Source organism: Brienomyrus brachyistius, chromosome 16, assembly GCF_023856365.1.
Source record: "Brienomyrus brachyistius isolate T26 chromosome 16, BBRACH_0.4, whole genome shotgun sequence".
Taxonomy (NCBI): domain Eukaryota; kingdom Metazoa; phylum Chordata; class Actinopteri; order Osteoglossiformes; family Mormyridae; genus Brienomyrus; species Brienomyrus brachyistius.
In genome coordinates this window covers 4,798,743-4,813,868 of record NC_064548.1, presented here as the reverse complement: position 1 = coordinate 4,813,868, position 15,126 = coordinate 4,798,743, and the positions used below count along the sequence as shown (strand labels likewise).

The following is a 15,126-nucleotide window of genomic DNA, read 5'->3' as shown; positions in this document are numbered from 1 at the left end:
AGAGAGCTAAAATTTAACACTGAAGTCCAGTCTGTCGGACTAGAGTGATTAACAGGTGATATTTATAACTTGGAGTTTGGGATTATTCTGTGTTGAAATTTTAAGTGATATTCTATTCACAGGATGTAAGCATTTTTGTTTGTTATTTCACAATTGGCCATTTTGTTTTTAGTGAAGAACTTAGGGACTACAAACATGGTGCCATTTACCCTGAACTACGAAGGAAGGTCTCAGCTCTGTATTGGTCTATTGTTCTGTCAATCAGAACCTGGAAAATACAACCAGGGGCTTGTATGACAGAGCAGGATTTCTCACTTAGCCGAAGTACTTGTTGGATTTAGGGTAGTCTGAGCTAAATGTATCTGAACAAAGAAAGTCCAGAAGAAGCTAAATGGTCTGCTGACAGTTTTCAGAGTTGGCAGAAAAGCTAATCTAATGAAAAATGTAGCTTCGCTAATTAGCTGTAGGCAGATTAATGGAACACTGCCCTCCACTGGTAATGAATTTGGAGCCCTGTGATTTTTATTTTATTTTTTTTCGATGAGAATATTTATTTAGTTAACCAAAGACAGGCTACAGGAAGTACAGAAGCCTCTTGTAAATGTCAGTATCTCAGACTTTGTATGTTGTTTAATACTCCCCTGCTAAATTGGAGTATGTATCAGGTTTCACATTCATGTTTGTTTCATATCATTTGAAACGACACCATTTTTTTAGTTTTAGTTTAGTTTTAGTTTTTTTTTACAAATTAAGACTGAATGTGTCTGAAAATGCTAAATGGTGTAACCATAAAAGAGTTCGAAATATTTTAAGTATTTAATCCATTTGGAGCATATGTACGTGTAAATTAATTTGAAATATCACATAAAAACAGATTTTATTAGGATTAATAATTTTTTGTTATATTGAGTGGAACATACCTTGAAAACACTTTTGTTAAATAATCTTTGACAAATTATGTAAAAATTATTTAGACTATATTTTAATCTGTTTTTGCATGTGTTATCATTTTATGAAAAATATTGCTTATTTAAGTTATCACACTACGTGATCTATTTTGACTGACTAGATGAAAGTGATTAAAATTGTACCAAATGATGACAATTGTATAAAACCATTTGCATCTATGTACTAAAATATTTGGAAATTTGTGTAAAGCAATGAGAAATGATGTAATGTTGTGCAGACGTGCATTATGGTGTAGGGATTACTCTTGTTGTTTTGTAAATGTTAATTGTCATGTGAGGAAAAACTGTAACATTATGTCAAAATAAATATTGTAGGAATATATTTGTGGGACTTTTGTTGAGTACATTTACCTATACAAGTACATTTGTATTTCTGTATGAGAACTCCCACATTCCGCTCTTGATGCCACCCTCCCAAAATCTCTTGCCACCCCATGTAAACATTTCTGTAACCACCACTGCAGTTACAGCCACCGCCTGTGGCAAGTTTTCTAGGAGCCACTCTACTTTATAAATGACAAAATCATTGCTCACAGCTTCACTTTCTACCTGCTGCAGCAAAGAATATACTTCTTGCCTAAATATTGCTTTAAAAGACATTCTGAAGTGAGGTAGTAGCGTATTAACAGGGGCACAGCTGGGGTGTAATGGCGGTGGCCATAGCCTGTCGTGTAGCGGCTGTCGCATCATTGGTTAGATCTTACAGGATTGTCTCAGTCCTTTTTCCGTGACCACACCCCTTTGAGAGCTTGAGAGCTGCGATTGGACAGCGATTACATTTCCTGGTGGCACAGTTTCGGCAAGTACTTTTCAAAAATGAGCCAATGTAGCAGAGCAAAGATGGTCACTGCTTTTCGGAGTGATGTGGCACAATTTCATTATTAAAATGTGTGTAATGTAAACCCTTCTTTTTCTGGAGGGTAGTTGAACACGGTCAATTAAATGATTGTTTTGTTTTCATTGTGTCGCGTTCTCTTCACGACACCCACGAAAAGCAATGCCTCTTGTCCGTCGCATTTCCACATAGCACGGTGTCTGCATGCTGTGCACTGTAAAACAATATATCGCGTTGACTGTTTTCCCCCAAAAGCCAAACTCGGGTTTGCATTCCAAGGCGGCACGAAATCTGCGCCATAAGTAGCAGATGGTATAAAAAGTCTTTTAAAGACCCGTGACGGCGCCGGCCTTCTTACTGATCCTGCTCGTCTGAGCTTCCTCCTCCTTTTTATATTGCCTCCCCAGCAAGAGACAGCATATGTCCAGGCGCTGGCCACGACAGAATGGTACAATATGTAGCAGTTTCTACTTATTCTGATACAATATACTTTTAAATGGCTTACTTATTTTAAACAAACCTTTTATATTGGTTTATATTATAAACCATTATAATGGGATCACGTGATTTCAACAAGTACCTAGCTGGTAGCTACCATCAGAAATGCTGTCACCAGATTTAAACACGCTGGAATAGTGTTGCTTTTAAGAATGCTATTCAAATACAGTAGACCAGGGTGTAATGTCTGGACACTATAATGGGCACCACCTGTCCCCAGTCTCCTCTAAATATAACTACTACCTATTATTTTAAACGGAACTACTCCAGAGAAGCTGAACACTATAGGGATCAACATCATCTGTTCTGTCGATAATTAGAGCCAATATCCATCACATGTTCAATAATTGTAATCGTCCTTTTAATTTACTGATGTTACCGATAAATATTCATCATGCGTGTTGCATGCACTTTTCTACTGAAACTACTCTGAGGTCTCACACTGAGTTCAACCTACCGCATGGATTGGTTGAAATGTGAACGAGATCATCTCAAGTTAAACCAATGACTGGCTTTCTCCAGATATGAGTGACAGCTGAGGAAAGAGGCTGCGTACAGGCAATAGCGGAGAGATGGAAAGAGAACCATAAGTTCAGAAACATTAAAAGTACATTAAAAGCTGACTGTAAGCGCACCTGAGTAATATATTCCATCTTATCCTGTCTAATTATTAGTTTTGTAGTAGTGACACTTTTATCAAATGTGTACAGTTCATAGGTATTTTTGCAATTTTCAAATGCTTTGGGAAGCCAAATTTTGAGCCATCTGACTGCAATCAAAAAACTAAAAATGCCAAAAGACATATTTTCTCAGCAAATTTAAAAGTGCTGGCTAACAGTAAGTGTAAATATTCTCAGATTATTATCCACGTTGGCACTAATGATGTCTGATTGAGGCATTTGGAGATACCTAAGATAAATTTCATAGAGGTGTGCAACCTTGCAAAGACGATGTCTGTGTCAGTAATGTGCTTTGGCCACATCTCTGCTAGACGTGGTGATGAAATGTACAGCAGATTATCATTGCTGTACCGCTGGCTGTCAGAATGGTGCCCGATAAATGGTGTGGGATTTAAAGACAATTGGCCGACGTTCTGGGGTAGGCCTGGGCTTTTGAAGAAGGAAGGTAATCACCCCTTGTGGGATGGTGCTGATCTCCTGTCCAAAAGCATTGCTCATGGTCTCAAGGCCAGTCGCTGACAAGCCAGATCCAAGTCCAGGCGGCAGGCAAACCGGCATAACTGACCGTCTGCTAGTCGCTTAGAGTCGTCACCCAGGGTTCATGTTATTGAGACTGTGTCTGTTTCCTGCACTTCTAATCGTGGAGGTGTATTCCACCATAGTGGATGTCATAATAACTTTAATGAAAACTGAACCAAATCCATTGTTAGATAATAGGTGTAATGTGAGCCTAAAATCCTGGACTTTTAAATGTAAGATCACAGGCACTAAGGCATTACTAATAAATGAAATGATTACTGATTTTAGTCTTGGTGCGTTATACTTTACTGAGACCTGGGTTAAACCAAATGAATTCATGGCATTAAATGAATCTACTTCAGCTGAATACAGTTATAAGCATAACCCTCGACCAAATGGCAAAGGTGGTGGTGTTGCTGCAATATTTCAGTCTAATCTAGGAGTGTCCAAGAAAAGTGGTTATAGCTTCTGAACATTTGAAATTCTTGTTCTTAGTTTTGCTGGCTCATCTCCTTGTGGTCCTTCACCTCCAGTCATCATCATTGTGTAAACACCACCTGGTCCATACAGAGTTTTTTTTTAACAAATCTGGTGGTCACTACTGACAAAGCCATGATTGTTGATGATTTTAGTATTCACATGGAGAATGACAGTGATCCTTTAACAACAACGTTTGCTGCTATTCTTGACTCTGTAGATGTATGTCAGAATGTAGTCGGGCCTATTCATGCCTGTAACCCAGGACCTCGTAAGGATGTTAAGATGATTCAAGGACCCCGGAGTGACAGAAGCCCTAAAAAATTTGGAAAATAACTGGATTGGTCTGGACTTTTTCCCAATATGAAATGCTTTTGTGGGGCACAAAATCTTTAGCAACGCCCCTGCCTGTAACCATACCCTGGATTCAGGGACGGATTATGGGTTGTGTGGGCCCCTGGGCAAAACGTTCGCGAGGGCCCCCCCACCACCACCAGCACCACCACCACAACCACCACAATTCAAGGGCCCTTGGCAGCCAAACGCCCTCCCTATAGGGTCAGGGGCCCTTGTAGACAGAGGATCAAAGAATGTAGGCCCTCTAAAATAGACAAACGAAAATACATTGTTGATAAGTGTTGCAAATTGTTTTGGGCTAGGGGCCCCACGGGCCCCCTGCACCCCAAGGGCCCCTGGGCAGCGGCCCCCCTGGCCCGGTCCGTAATCCGTCCCTGCCTGGATTTGATTATTAGCCATGGTATTTGGGTGGAACACACATCTATTATCCCTCAGAATCCTCTACTTTCAGATCATTAATATAGTACAGCCTCCCTTCGGCCCCAGCTGCAAAGTACAATATCAGACGTCCCATCACCCCATTATCAACAACAATGTTCTTGACCAACTTCCATAGTCCTTCAACCTTACATCTGAAGCCTCATGTGAAAATGAACTTGAACAGGTATCTGTGAACATGGTAAAATCCTTTCGCAGCACTCTAGGTCTTGTAACTCCACTTTAAACAAAGAGATAGAGATAAGAAAGCTGCACCCTGGTATTCTGAACTTCACTTCGTGCTCAACTAAACTAGTAGTTTTCTGATCAGTCTGGAAAGAGAGTCTCTCCAAGTACAGATAAGCACTAGTGACTGCTAGGTCTGTGTATCTTTCCAGATAAATAGAAGAGAACAAAAACAATTCTAACTTCCAGTCTGAATCTGTGTCTAGGTTAACACAGAATTCTTCAACCCTAAACTCGCAAGTCCCACAGGCTCTTAGGAGTGATGTCTTTATTACATTTTTTAATGGTAAAATAACTAAGATTAGAAAGACCATCACTTCTGTGGCCACATACAGCTACCAGCCTTCTACTAGTCCTGTTCCTACTGATATTGACACTTTTAAATCTTTCTGTCCTAAAAACAATCAGAACTTTTGAGCTTGGTTTTGAGCACGATCCTGTTAAACTTGTTAAACTCATCTCTTAGGCTTGGATATATTCCGAAACCTTTTAAAATAGCAGTTATTAGACCTGTTCTAAAGAAACCAAGTCTTGAACCTAGTGATTTAGGAAACTATAGACCCACGCCAGGATTGCAAATCTTCCTTAATGTATTAGGATGAATTTGCGGACGATTACGTCGCCCACGTGGCATGGAATTAACCCTTCTACTGTAATATTCTGGGAAGTCATAATTGTGGATTAATTCTGTGATTGTGTGGACAGATCATCCTGAAATTCAGATAAATCATCCATGATTCACCCAGAATATTATTGAACTGCACAAACGTTGTTTTTTACCAATCACCTGTAACACCTATTTTGTCATATATACCTTGAGTCTCATAAAAAGAAACCAGGTTGCTTATCTAAGCCATTAGATCGGCATGCAGTATGCTTATCTTGGTTTTGGGAGACAGGGGAGGGTCGTTATACAGCACCTTATATTCCCTTTAGGGGGAACAGGGAGGCATTGCGCAAAGACACCTGGCACAAGGATGCCTATTGTACAATGTTACCGCAAGCAGCATCACTCGGTCAAAAGGGGGAATTGGAGAACATATTGCCTGAGGGGAAGGGGTGAGCCTGGCCAGCTCATCCCCTGCCCTCACGCAACGCTAAATTTAGTATAAAGGAAGAGGAAAACTCAGTGTTGACCGAAGCTGAGCCGTGGGATAGAGCGCGCATCGCCCGGCACTTTCTGGGGACTTACATCTTGGTTTCCTGCCAGGACTAAAAGGGGCTCCCCAGTCTAAGAGTGAAGGTAGGTGATGATGGCACATCCGAGTGTGAATAGTTTTGCAGCAGCTTATGCGTTTAATTGATCATGGGGATTAACTATCACCGCTCGTTATAATAATTCACATTTACTATATTTTATTGTTTCTTTTCTATATATACTTCTTCGTATAATATATACTATTCTATATCCCTTGTAGTACGAGGTTATTTTGCATTGCTTTCAATATGATAGTTTGGTATTGATGTCAGTGTGAGGTTATTTTGTATTACTTATTAAAGCGTTTTTGAGTGAACCTAAGCGTGCCTGTTTGTTCCTTCGAGAGGCCTACATCCCTCTCACATCCATTTTAATACACTTTCATTTCAAAAATCCTAGAAAACGTTGTTCATCAACTGTCTTCTTTTCTATGGAAAACTAATGCTAATGAATTATATCAGTCTGGCTTTAGATCAAACCACAGGGAAGACAGCTTCAATCAAAGTATTGAATGATTTGCTTATGGCTTCTGACCGTGGCTGGATATCTTTGTTGGTATTACTAGATCTAACCTCAGCTTTTGATACTGTGGACGATAATATTCCCTTGGACCACCTAGCATCTGTGGTTGACATTAATGTAACAGCTCTTTCTTGGTTTCACTCTTATTTAACTGATTATTATAAGTTTACCATGAAATATAATTTCCTTCCAGACAAGTCCAGAATTAACACTCATTTCTCATGCATAGTAAAATTAGCTTTAGCTTACACAACCCTTAAGACATACAAGCCAAGCATGAGTGACCTTGGGTCTAAGGCAGATGCAAAGCCATTGATGTGCAAATCATTGTAGCTCTTGCAGAATGTAGTACTCAGCAAAAGTGCTACTTATAATATGTAACAGACTCTGAGTCTCAATCATGCTCAGTCCAAGGTAAGGTATCCAACACTTGACACCCCAAGATTTTTGGATTCCCTCTGGCCCAGCCCTCGTCTTAATTAAGATCAAATCATTCTGATATGACTTGGATATTGGGAGAACCAGAACTAACCACTGTTACTGAGAAACCAGAACAAATGAAAAACACATATACAGAGCATCTGCATAAATAAATCTGTATTTTAATAACAGATAATAAAAAGAAATAATAATAATAATACATTTATTTTATATAGTGCTTTTATACTAGATACTCAAAGTCACTTTACAAAGGCAAATCAGGGAAAAACAAACACACACACACACATTAGGCAAACAAACAGGACAAAGTTCTATCAACAATTACAGGCAATTTTGAAAAGAGGCTCTTAAGAGAGTCTTTAAAAGATAAGAGAGATGAGGAGTTCCTAATGTCACTAGGAAGGGAGTTCCATAGAGAGGGGGCAGTAACAGAAAAGGTCCTGTCATGCTGTCAGTAATTAGTGATTTTAGGAGATTACAGGAGATTACTGTCAGCAGAATGAAGGCAATGTTTGGGGGAATGTCTATATAGTAGATCAGTTAGATATGATGGGGTAGGGTAAGCGGTTTGGAAAATGGATGGATGGATGGATGGGGCAAGACAGTGAAGAGATTTGCAGATGAAGAGCAAAACCTTAAACGAAATGCGCTGCTACATAGGAAGCCAGTCATACATCTGCTGTGCGATGTGTAAGGGAGTAAGAGAGCACAACAGATGTGTGACCTCTAGGTCTGTTCCCTCTGCAAATATTCCCCAATCTGTAGTGTCAAAACAGCCTTATACAGTAGGGCCCCGGCGCGGCTTCCTCAGTCCACACCTCAATAAGAGAGCACAAGTTCTCAAGGACATCTAGACTGGCAGACTCCACCGGAGAGCCAGCAACATCATCAAAGACTCCTCACACCCTGGATACTACCTTTTCTCCCCCCTCTCCTCTATCTTATCTAATCTGATCTTATGTTATATAATCTTCCATCCATCCATCATCTCCCGCTTATCCGAGGTCAGGTCACGGGGGCAGCAGTCTCAGCAGGGAAACCCAGACTTCCCTCTCCCCGGCCACTTCAGCCAGCTCCTCTGGGGGAATCCAGAGGTGTTCCCAGGCTAGCCGAGAGACATAGTCCCTCCAGCGTATCCTGGGTCTTCCCCTGGGCCTCCTCCCAGTAGGACATGCCCGGAACACATAACCAGGGAGGCATCCTAAGCAGATGCCTGAGCCACCTCATCTGGCTCCTCTCAATGTGGAGGAGCAGCGGTTCTACTCTGAGTCTCTCCCGAATGACGGAGCTCTTCACCCTATCTCTAAGGGAGAGCCCAGCCACCCTGCGGAAAAAACTCATTTTGGCCGCTTGTACTCGCGATCTAGTTCTTTCGGTCGCTACCCATAGCTCAAGACCATAGGTGAGGGTAGGAACGTAGATTGACTGGTAAAGCGAGAGCTTTGCCTTTCGGCTCAGCTCTTTCTTCATCACGACAGGCCGATGCAGTGCCCGCATCACTACTGACGCCGTACCGATCCGCCTGTCGATCTCTCGTTCCATCCATCCCTCACTCGTGAACAAAACCCCGAAATACTTAAACTCCTCCACTTGGGGAAGGACCCCCTCCCCGACCAGGAGAGAGCATTCCACCCTTTTCCAGCTGAGGACCATGGTCTCAGACTTGGAGGTGCTGATTCTCATCCCAGCCGCTTCACACTCAGCTGCGAACTGTCCCAGTGAGAGCCGAAGGTCACGGTCCAATGAAGCCAACAGAACCACATCATCTGCGAAAAGCAGAGACCTAATCCTGAGGTCACCAAACCTGACACCTTCAACGCCCTGGCTGCGCCTAGAAATTCCATCCATAAAAGCTACAAACGGAATCGGTGACAAAGGACAACCCTGACGGAGTCCAACTCTCACCGGAAACGAGTCCAACTTATTGCCGACCATGCGGACCAAGCTATAACACCAGTCATACAGGGACCGAACAGCTGTTATAAGGAAGCCCGGCACCCCATACTTCCGGAGCACTCCCAACAGGACTCCCCGAGAGAGACAGTCGAATGCCTTCTCCAAGTCCACAAAACACATTTAGACTGGTTGGGCAAAATCGTATGAACGCTCAAAGACCCTGCTGAGAGTATATAGCTGGTCCACTGTCCCACGGCCAGGGCGAAAACCACACTGCTCCTCCTGAATCTGAGGTTTGACAATCCGACAGACCTTCCTCTCCAGAACCCCCAAATAGACCTTACCAGGGAGGCTAAGTAGTGTGATCCCCATATAGTTGGAACACACCCTCCGGTCCCCTTTCTTGAAGAGGGGGACCACCATCCCGGTCTGCCAATCCAGAGGCACCGCCCCCGATGTCCACGCAATGCTGCAGATGCGTGTCAACAAAGACAGCCCCACAACATCCAGAGCCTTAAGGAACTCCAGGCGGATCTCATGCACCCCCAGGGCCCGGCCACTGAGGAGCTTTTTAACCACCTCAGTGACCTCCGCCCCAGAGATAGGAGAGTCCACTCCCAAGTCCCCAGACTCTGCCTCCTCATTGGAAGGCGTGTCAGTGGGATTGAGGAGGTCTTTGAAGTATTCCCTCCACCGACCCAAAATGTCCCGAGTTGAGGTCAGCAGTGCCCCATCACCACCATAAACAGTGTTGATGTTGCACCGCTTTCCCTTCCTGAGACGTCGGATGGTGGACCAGGATCTCCTTAAAGCCATCCGGAAGTCGTTTTCCATGGCCTCGCCAAACTCCTCCCACACCCAAGTTTTTGCCTTGGCGACCACCAAAGCTGCATTCCTCTTGGCCTGCCGGTACCCGTCAGCTGCCTCTGGAGTCCCACAGGCCAAAAAGGCCCGATAGGACTCCTTCTTCAGCTTGACGACATCCCTCACCACCGGTGTCCACCAACAGGTCGGGGATTGTTGTCACGACAGGCACCGACCACCTTATGGCTACAGCTCCAGTCACCTGCCTAAACAATTGAGGCGTGGAACATGGCCCATTCGGACTTAATGTCCCCCGCCTGCCCCAGGACATGGGAGAAGTCCTGCCGGAGGTAGGAGTTGAAACTCCTCCTGACAGGGGATTCCGTCAGACGTTCCCAGCAGACCCTCACTATATGCTTGGGCCTGCCAGGACTGGCCGGCTTCCTCCCCCACTAGCGGAGCCAACCCACCACTAGGTAGTGATCAGTTGACAGCTTTGCCCCTTTCTTCACCCGAGTGTCCAAGACATGCCTACACGACTACAAAGTCAAGTATCGAACTGCGGCTTAGGGTGTCCTGGTGCTAAGTGCACATATGGACGCCCTTATGCTTGAACTTGGTGTTCATTATGGACAATCCGTGATGAACACAGAAGTCCAATAACAAGACACCACTCAGGTTCAAATCGGGGGGGGGGGGCCGTTCTTCCCAATCACACCCCTCCAGGTCTCACTGTCATTGCCCAAGTGAGCATTGAAGTCCCCCAGCAGAACAAGAGTGTCCCCAGGAGGAGTGCTCTCCAACACCCCTTCCAAGGACTCCAAAATGGGTGTGGGTATTCTGAACTGCCACTTCAGAGCGCATAAGTGCAAACAACAGTCAGGACCCATCCCCCCACCTGAAAGCGAAGGGAGGTTACCCTCTCGTCCACTGCGGTAAACCCCAATGTACAGGCGCCCAGCCAGGGGGCAATAAGTATGCCCACCCCTGCTCGGCGCCTCTCCCCGCGAGCAACTCCAGAGTGGAGGAGGGTCCAAGCCCCCTCAGGCAGACTGGTTCCAGAGCCCAAGCCGACCCATATCTAGTCAGAACCTCATAACCTCATGCACCAGCTCAGGCTCCTTCCCCGTCAGAGAGGTGACATTCCATGTCCCTAGAGCTAGCTTCTGCAGCCGAGGATCGGACCGCCAAGGTCCCCGCCTTTGGCCACTGCTCAACTCGCACTGCACCTGACCCCTATGACCCCTCCTACAGGTGATGAGCCCATTGATGTGCTTTGTTCAGGCTGTGCCTGACCAGGCTCCATGGGTGCAGGCCTGGCCACCAGGCGCTCGCCATCGAGCCCCACCCTCAGACCTGGCTCAGGGGGGGCCTCGGTGACCCGCGTCCGGGCAAGGGAAATCGTGGATCCAATGATTTTCTTACCATAAGGTGTCTAGTGAGCCTAATTTGTCTGGTTCCTCACCCTGGACCTGTTTGCCTTGGGTGACCCTACCAGGGGCATAAAGCCCCGGACAACATAGCTCCTGGGATCATAGGAACACGCAAACCCCTCAAACACGATAAAGGGTCGGCTCAAAGACATCTTATCTTATCCAATCATATCTTAACTAATCTTATATAAACTTATCTTTTATAACCTTATCTTAGTCTTATATAAACTTATCTTAACTTATATAATCTTATCTTATATAACCTTATCTTAACTTATATAAACTTATCTTATATAAACTTATCTTATATAACCTTAACTTATATAACCTTAACTTATATAACCTTAACTTATATAATCTTCTTATATAACCTTATCTTAACTTATATAAACTTATCTTATATAAACTTATCTTATATAACCTTAACTTACATAACCTTAACTTATATAACCTTATCTTAACTTATATAATCTTATCTTATATAAACGTATCTTATATAATCTTAACTTATATAACAACTTAAAAAAACTTATCTTATATAACCTTATCTAATCAACCTTAATCAAAACAGTAAGAAAATAATTGACAAGGCCCAATAATAGTCAGCAGTCACTTCTGCTGCAGCCAGAGATGGCGCTGAATCTGCTCCAAGCTCCGCCGGTTCGCCGCCTTGCGTCTCAGGCACCCGCGAATTAGATTGCAGCAGCCTGTCAGAGAATAATTTGGCACATAGTTAGTCAGAAAAAAACACTCCCCGTCAGGAGACTCAAGTCACGGGACAAAAAATAAGCTGCTCACCAGAAGAGACCCATGGGGGGAATTTCAGGCGGCCTGAAATGATTGCCGTCTGGTTGTGGAAGGGTAGGTAGCCGCACACTAGAGTAAATAGTGTAACCCCCACAGACCAGACTGTGGCGGGGCCAGCCAGATACTCTCTGCTCAGGAACCACTCTGGGGGAGCGAAGATCTTTGTGCCTGAAACAACAAAGCAAAATCTTTCATAAACTCACAAAATCTTTCATAAACCTATATTTTTACTGAAACAAGTTAGATTAGGACTCATGAACACAAATCCAACTCCCCTGCAGGAAGTTTGATCACATGTCCAGATTTCTTGATCACTGCAGTGTTTCCCCTGGGTTTGCAGCTTTTTTTTTTGTTTGTTTTGGGGGGGCAGACAGTCACCGACAGGATTCATGGTCTTCATGTGTTTCTTTTAATGACAGCAGTCAATATAACAACTGAACTAAACATCAGAACATTTCTTTTTATGACAATTATCCATAAAATGTCACTGCAGTGTATCTTTCTGGGCTTCTGGAAGGACATTTCTAGAGCCTCTTGATATGGGAAGTCAGAAACGTCCGGCCCATTTACTCCCGATCTGCAGGCAGGCTGCAAGATGGTCTTCCTTGCAACCTATTGCGGATGTTTGTCCTCCACCCTGGGAGCAGATATTTTTGTCGGCTTTTCAGGTGGTTGACGCGACATATTTTCCAACGTGTGCTCCCTGTCCGCTGGTGGGAGTGTGCTCACCTGTGTGCGTGCACGTGTCTGTGTGTGTGCATCGGGGCAGAAATCCATGTGCGATACAGAGACCAGAGGACAATTGTAAACGCACGACCGTGTAGAGACAAAAATGACAAGCTGTTGTGTAAATAAGATGAATAACATAAGGCTGTTTACTTTTGATAAAGGCACAATGTATAGCCCTGTTCTATAGGAAAGGTAACCTTAAATGACTTCTGTTGTGATCTGGAGCTATATAGAAAATAAAATTAAATAAAATTAACTTGCCCTTCAACGGGGGGTGGGAGGTGCCGTTGGAGAGGCGGGGTGCCCCCCTTATATAATGGTAGACCTGCGTGAAGTTGGTCCCCCATATGCTTCAGATACTGGTCTCAATTGTATGTGCCGCGTTTGTGCCGTTAAAATTTTTTTTGTGCTGTTTTAGTTTCTGACATATAAATGTTTGTTTACATGTTGACGTCAGCAGTTTGAAGTTGGCCCCCCATTTCCAGCAGACCAATTGCAATCGTGTGTGTTGCGTTTGTGCTGGTTTGTGCCGTTAAAACTGTCCTTTGTGCTGCTTCAGTGCAGAGATATTATTTATTTACATGGTCACGTGACTCCGCCGTTAACTTTGCCCCCCATTTGCTTCCGAACCGGTCTCAGTAGTGCCCTTTAAAAATTCTGTACTATTTTTTCTGAGTTATACCTCTTAGTTTATGCCTTTACATGATTGTGTTTGATGATTCCGCGACAAAGCTGGACATAGACTTAGTCAGCCCCACCAGTCAGATACTGCATTTCAGGATCCTGCTGAATAATTCAGATTCTCAGCGACTGACAGCCATATGCATTTCATATGTAGCATGGAATTAGGTAGTAATAAGGTAGTAATAGCAATAAGGGAGCGCTGCATTTTCACGTGAGCAATGCCATCTTAGAAAGGGGGGGGGAGCGTTAATATTTGTGAGGTCTATATGTGTGCATTAACTATACACACACACACACACACACACACACATATATATATAGTCAAGCCCAGAATTATTCATACACCTGCCAAATTTTGACTTTACGTTACTTTTATTCAACCAGCAAGTTTTTTCTTGATTGGAAATGACACAGGCGTCTCCCAGAAGATAATAAGACATGTACAAGAGGTATCATTGTGGAAAAAAAATATTTCTCAGCTTTTACTTACATTTGAACAAAAAGTGGCATGTCCAGAATTGTTCATACTGTACCTTTTGCAAACTTGGCTAAAGAGCAGATAAAAATATCAGCGTCTTATTCGCGTTGCGTACCATGTGATAAGAAGGGACCCCGATGGAAAGAAATTACAGATGCGGTGACATTTCATATCGCCAAAGATATGGTGCCCATTTGCACTATTGAAAAACGGGGTTTTCCAGAAGCTAAAAACAATCGACCCCAAATATGAGCTCCCAAGCCGAAAGTATCATACCGAAGTAGCCCTACCACGTTTATATAGCAAAACAAAAAATTGCACAGCTGCTGGAGAATGTGCTGTGTTACTCAACTACCTCAGACCTGTGATCCAGCTGAAACATGCAGCCATACATGAGTTTGTATGCTAGTGTTTCATATGCATTAATGAAATGTAAAGAGGGGAAGCATTTAGGCATCCTATAAGTAAACAAATGTCTGTGCTGTACAGTGTGTAATTGTAGTTCGCCTTTTTGCTGTACAGAGAATGGTGTAAAGGACCCAAGAATTGACGAGCCACTGGTGTTTCTAAAAAGGCTGTCAGTGCCTCACATTCAGCTGGACAAGAAGAAGAGATATGGCTGTGGTACAAGCCGAGCTCGGCCTCCCCACCCACCAGCTTATCACAGAGGGCCCAACAAGGTGGGCTTCAAGGCAAAGGATGGTAGAGCGAGTTCTGGAACAGGAAAAAGCCATAGCCCGGATCTTGGGGTCTGAGAAGAAAACTCAGCACCTCATGCCGACATGGCAAGACATAGATATTTTATAATCAGTAAACAAAGCTGTGAAACCACACCAAGAATTCACTGAGGCCCAGTCTGGGGAGACTTATGTCAGTGTCTCTTACCTCAAACCGATGCTTCATCTGTTCAGAAGCAGTCTCTTACAGCCAGATGAGGGAGATACTGAACTAACAAAACTAAACAAAAACAACATACTGGGGTACCTTAATAGAAGATGAACTGTCACAGATGAACCCTTGGACATGTCTTCACTAATGGAGCCCAGATTCCGCACGACTTACACTGAACATAACAAGGTGGAACAAATTAAGGAAAGAGCTGTTATGGAGCTGAAGTTTCTCCTTGCTGACGAAGCC

The 15,126-nt window shown here is 43.7% G+C and overlaps 1 protein-coding gene across 2 annotated transcripts in view; it reads right to left on the bottom strand.

Annotated features, from left to right (window-relative positions):
* Positions 1-15,126, bottom strand: part of LOC125709650 (serine/threonine-protein kinase pim-1-like) — a 211,929-nt gene that overhangs the window by 125,138 nt on the left and 71,665 nt on the right. The window contains exon 7 of one of the 2 annotated variants that reach the window (XR_007382794.1): positions 11,739-11,752. The exons of the other annotated variant lie outside the window; for it this stretch is intronic. The gene's annotated coding sequence lies outside the window, so the exon portion shown is untranslated. Of the gene's footprint in view, positions 1-11,738; positions 11,753-15,126 lie in introns of those variants that run through there. 2 annotated transcript variants of the gene reach the window in all.